We start from the raw sequence: 6,077 nt of genomic DNA, 5'->3' as shown, positions 1-6,077 counted from the left end.
TGAGAGCAATCAACCAGAAACGGGGACCTACAGAGCTCTTTGGAGTATTGTCGGATATCGTTTCTCTATCTTCATCTTTTCAATTCTGTTATTTGTCGTTTCTTCCTAGAGATCTTAATGGGTTAGCGGACTCAATTGCTAAAGCCCAGCTTTGTGCTTGAACTATCTCTTGGGTTTTTATGCTCTTTTATATTAAAGGTATTAGTTGCTAAAAAAAAAGCAAGAAAAAAGTATAGGGATTAGGAAGTGATATCTGACAAATGAGAGATTGCACACCCATAGTATACATATAGAGAGTTAACACTCGTACGAGTTAACTTTCTATGTCAGTACATATATATATATATATATATACAGTATATATAAATGTGTACATGTAAACAAAATTAAATTAAATAAAAAAAATATGTTAGTTATAAGATACTTAGGTTACAAAAAAGAAGATATAAGTTTCAAAAAAAAAAAGATATAAGATACGTCAGTTATTTAAAAATTATTTTGATTTCACACCTCTGTTCATGATTTATATTGGCACGTGCAAAATTTACTCGTTCACGTGCTTTAAATTTTTGATATTTTCATTGTTTTATGCACACCTTCGCTGCTATCATGAACTGTCATGTCGTGAAATATTTTGTAAATCATTTTATCATGTGAATGTAAATGCACGGATACTCTATTTCATGAACGCGCAAGGATACGTCATCAGTAAAATGACATGTCTGCTAGTGATTGTTTTTCTTTTTTTTTGTTCAATGTAAAGTTTGACATGTTTGCTAATGTTTTTTTTCTTTTTTTGTAACTTAAAAAGATTATCTGCTAACACTACAGTCTTCCGCTCTACCAACTGAGCTAAGGTCGGTTTTTGCTAATGTTTTTTTTGGTAAAAATGTTTGCTAGTGTTCGTCATGTTGATTGTTTTCTATTGCTCGATCGTATCCGTTCAACATCATTTTTCAAACCGCATCATTAGTTTAAAATTACAATTTACTCCAGGTTTGTATGTTTTCATTGACAACATTTACATACGACATATGAATTATAAATTTACTAAAACATTAAGATTCATTGATTTATCCTTATTAATCTTCGTAATCTATCAAATTAATACGTTTTGTAAAGGATATCGACAAAATTTTAATAGAATGCCACATATAGATTTAGAGAAATTTATTAAATTTACAAAATATTTGTCACTGAATGAAATAACATTCGGTTGACAAAAAGACAGTCAGTTGAGAAAAAATGAAGTATTCAGTTTTTTAAGAGAAACAGAAGTCACATGGACAATTTAAAGAAATCCCCCAAAAAATCTGTGAGCTATGTCCTGAGAGTATCCAGTGTCGAGATTTTTTAATAAGTGGTTGAAATTGAAAAAAAAAAAAAAAAACATGGAGTGTGATTGTATGGTATCAATAGAGTAAATATTTACTTTGAAAATAAATTTACTCTAAATTCAGCTAAATATTTACCAGTCGGGTAAAAACTTACTTTCGCCTTTTCAACCACTTACTGTAGAAATAGAGAAAAACACTCTCTAATATTTACTCTAACATTTACCAGAGAAACACATCTACTCCACTTCCCTTAATCTCTTTCCTCTTACCGTCACTTTTGATTCTAGCTGACTTCCACCATTTCATTTAGGAGGGGTGTATTCAATTGAAAGTTTTAGGTGATTTGTGTCAAAATGACAAATCTACTTTTATTGAAACATAAATTTTTAAAAACTCATTTAAAATCCAGTGTTATTGAATTTGACATTTTGTAAAGTACTCTGAAATCCACTGTTATTGAAAGTATTTTAAGTTGTTGAGTTTTCAAATTTTCAAGTGATTTTAAAGCGTTTGGGTGGAGTTTCTTAGTTAAAAAAATTAAAACTCAAATCTCAGGGTTTTAGGTGATATTCTAGAGTGGTTTAATAAAAATTATTTTATTCTCTGCAATTTCTTAAAATCATCTAAAACCTCATTAAAAAATTAAATCGTCTCAAATTTTAGATCGAATTCCCTTCCTCCATTTTCCACTTATTTTTACCAATCACAACCAAGATAAGGTTGCTGTTGTTGTGAGTCTTTCTTGGGATTTTCTTGTCTTATTTGGAGCAGTATAGTGAGTCTATATAATTATTCTCTATGACTTGTTAAAGTCTATATAATTTAATTATTCTCTTACACTTCTTTTTCTATCTTCTTGCTTTAATTTTCTTTATTCTTTAAATACATGAGTTACACCGAAACAGTATCAGTACGTCACTATACTATTGTTCACATTGATTTAGAACTTTAAAAGGCTAAGAATAAAAGGAATAATTACTCGCCAGTTTTCACTAAGATTTTTTATAAGAGCGAGAGTCGTTATTTTAAAAATAGAATTATATGTGCTCGAGAGTAAAATACGGGAATAGTATAATTAGGCATGGGCGTTCGGATACCCGTTGGCGTTCTGGTCGGGTTTCTCGGATTTCAGTTCTTTTTGATAACATCTCCTAGATCTCATTCTTGTAAATTTGCAAGTACAGATCGGGTTCGGATATAACACATCGGGTTTTGGGTCGGTTTTGTATCACATCATAGAACCCATAAAGTAACCATATATCATTCGGATTCGAGTTATATTGGATCGGTTTGGATATACCCGAAATGAAATCTAAAATTTAAAAGCAAAACATAAGAAATATATACTTATTTATATATAATTAAGTATTTAAAGTAGTTATTTAAATTTTAAATCCAAATTTTAAATACTTATTGTTAGATACCATATCAAAATAAATATGAAATTGAATATTTGAAATATATATTCGTGTTTCATATAATTACATTGTATATTAGTTTGGATATTCGGACCTGTTTTTTCGGATATTTTTTGGATTTTTGGATTTTTTCGGTTTTTCGGGTTATCCGTTCGGGTTCGGTTAATAACACTTCGGGTTCGGATATGTTTTGTATCACCTTACAAGATCCACTCGGATATTTTTTACATTTCGGACTGGGTACGGATCGGATTTTTCGGTTCAGGTTCGGTTCGGATTTCGGATTATGGATTTTATGCCCAGACCTACGTATAATAATAGAATATGTCTTCATAAACTTGTGTTATCGCACCACCTCCGGAGATTTCGCGCACAAGGAAAAACGGAGATACTCTGAAAAAGCATCGAGGTGGTGTTGATGGCTTTGTCAATGCTGAATTTCCAGCTGAAAACCTATATGATTACAGCAATCCTTCCACCAATTTGCAGAGCCGGATCATGACATACCAGAGGCGGATCTTGGTTTATATATATATATAGATGGCACATGACATTTGTACATATATCTAATTTTAAATTGGGGGCACTATTTCTTTATATTTTGTACTAATTACTATAAGAAAATTTAAAATTATAGGGGGCATAGGAGTAGGACGAACCGTTGGCTTTGCGTCCGTCCCTGTGACATACCAAAGTAAAACATTAGTATTAAATCATCGTAAGAATATTTAATTTTTATTATTTTTATTTTTTTATCAATTTATTTTTTTATTATTAAACAGATAAACTCAACCTATGACAGTTCATGACTATGTGTTCCAGTTCAAACAGGCAGAACCATTTCTGATATTATATTTTGGAGACCAGAAATAATTTTGTGTTTACATGCGTCAAAGGGCACATATCTAACCCTTATAATTTGTTGGTTTCTTGGATGTACCTAGGGATGTTAAAACATTCACGTTCTTATTCTTACTATTTTTAAATAACAAATATATTGAGACATGATCCTCAGAATATCCATAAATTAATACTCTGAATATTTTTTTCTGTTTGAAACTAAATATTAAGTTATTATCAATGTAAAATGAAAACACGGCACTTCCCATGTGGAGCAACACGATTTAAAGTCCTGAATCACATTTTTCTTATAAACAAAATATCATCCAAAAAAGGAAAAGACAAACAGAGAGATAGCCAGTCACCAAATTTGCCAAAAGAAGTAATAAATGAAGAAGGTCCACACAAAAAAATTGTCGCCAATGAAGAAATTGAGAAAAAAGAACGAGAGACAGATAGTAGAGATGATGATGTCCTTCTCTCTTTCTTTTCTTTCTTTTTTAAAGGCTTATGCCCTTCTCTTTCAATAGTGTAAGTGTTCAATAACAAGGGGGAATGGTAGACTCTCTCTCTCCCTTAAGAGATCTTGAGAGAGAGATCAAGTCGCGGTGGTTCCCATTTTTTCTTCCTCCTTTCTGGTTCACGACAACGATTCTGGTGCACGGTGGTCTCTTTGACACAGTGTATCTGGCTTTTATTAAAAAAAGAAGATCAATTTCTATACTTGCATATCACGTTACGTATAATACTCTGTCAATGCTCAATATCTCCTTTCCCTTCTATGATATATGTAACTTGTATAAATATGTACTCTTACATATCAATGAAATTATCCTTCATATTCTATATGGTATCATAGCAGGTTTTTATTTTAACCTAGCTGCCATCATCTTCTCTCGTTTTCTTTTTCTCATCATGTCAAACTCAAACACGAGTGCCACCACCATCGATACAACCCAAATCAACTCTTCTACTCTCCTCAACATCAACATGTCCAACATTGTGAAACTGTCGGCATCCAACTACTTGGTCTGGAGTCGTCAAGTTCATGCGCTCTTGGATGGATATGAGCTTAGTGCTCATCTCGACGAATCAGCACCTAAACCGGATTCAACGATCACGACCGATGGTGTCACAATACCGAATCCAGAGTACTCTGTCTGGAAGAGACAAGAAAAACTCATCTTCAGCGCACTCCTAGGTGCTCTTTCTCCAACTATTCAACCGCTTGTCTTTCTCTCTCCCACATCTGCAAACGTGTGGCTCACACTTGCCTCTACTTACGCCAAACCTACGCGTGGACACATCAAACATCTCTTGCAGCTGCTCAAGTCTTGGACTAAAGACACGAAAACGATCGATGAGTACGTTCAAGGACTCACGACACGTTTTGATCAGTTGGCGTTACTCGGCAAAGTTCTCGACCATGAAGATAGACTTGACTATGTTCTTCAAGGATTGCCGGAGGATTACAAATCCGTGGTCGAACAAATTGAGGGTCGGGAATCACCACCATCGCTGATTGAACTCCATGAGAAGCTCATCAATCATGAAGCCAAACTCAGCGCCTCTGCACCTATGGTCTCTGTTCCTGTCACAGCGAACTATGCAAGCAATCCACGTTACGGTCAGAAACCAAACAAGAAGCCGTTCACAACATGGACAACTCCCAACAACAACAATCAGCCACGACCATCAAGAGGGTATCAAGGGAGGTGTCAAATATGTGGGATTCAGGGGCACTCTGCGAAAAGGTGCAATCAACTTCAAAAGTTTCAGCAGATGCCTCAGCCTCCGTTACTGCCTACACCAACTGGCTGGAACCCGCGTGCAAACATGGCTCTTGCTTCTGCCTCTCAACCATGGATTCTCGACTCGGGCGCAACCCATCACATCACCTCTGATCTGAATAATCTGGCTCTCCATCAACCTTACACAGGCGGTGAGAAAGTTCTTATTGGTGATGGCAGTGGTCTCGCCATTGCACAAACGGGTTCAACATCACTCTCTTCTTCATCTTCTTCAAAACCGCTTACTCTGTCTAACGTTCTTTATGTGCCTGCAATACATAAGAATTTGATATCAGTGTATCGTTTATGCAATCACTACAAAGTCTCAGTAGAATTCTTTCCCTCTTATTTCCAGGTGAAAGATCGGAGCTCGGGAACCCCGTTACTCCACGAACGTACCAGTAAGGAGCTGTATGAGTGGCCGATCGTGAATGCTGCAGCAGCTTCCTATTTTGCTACACCAACCGTCAAAACAACCTTCTCGGACTGGCATTCAAGGCTTGGCCATCCATCTCCTTCTACTCTCAAAACTATTATCTCTACTTTCTCTTTACCGCTTTCTGATTCTGTTTCACAAAACTATTCTTGTGTTGATTGCCTTTCCAATAAGAGTCATAAACTATCATTTTCTCAAACATCTATTACTTCATCCCGTCCTCTTGAATACTTGTTCACAGATTTATGGACTTCTC

This window comes from Brassica oleracea, chromosome C5 (genome assembly GCF_000695525.1).
Source record: "Brassica oleracea var. oleracea cultivar TO1000 chromosome C5, BOL, whole genome shotgun sequence".
Lineage (NCBI taxonomy): Eukaryota > Viridiplantae > Streptophyta > Magnoliopsida > Brassicales > Brassicaceae > Brassica > Brassica oleracea.
The sequence above is the reverse complement of the archived record's forward strand: the minus strand, read 5'-3'. Positions refer to the sequence as shown.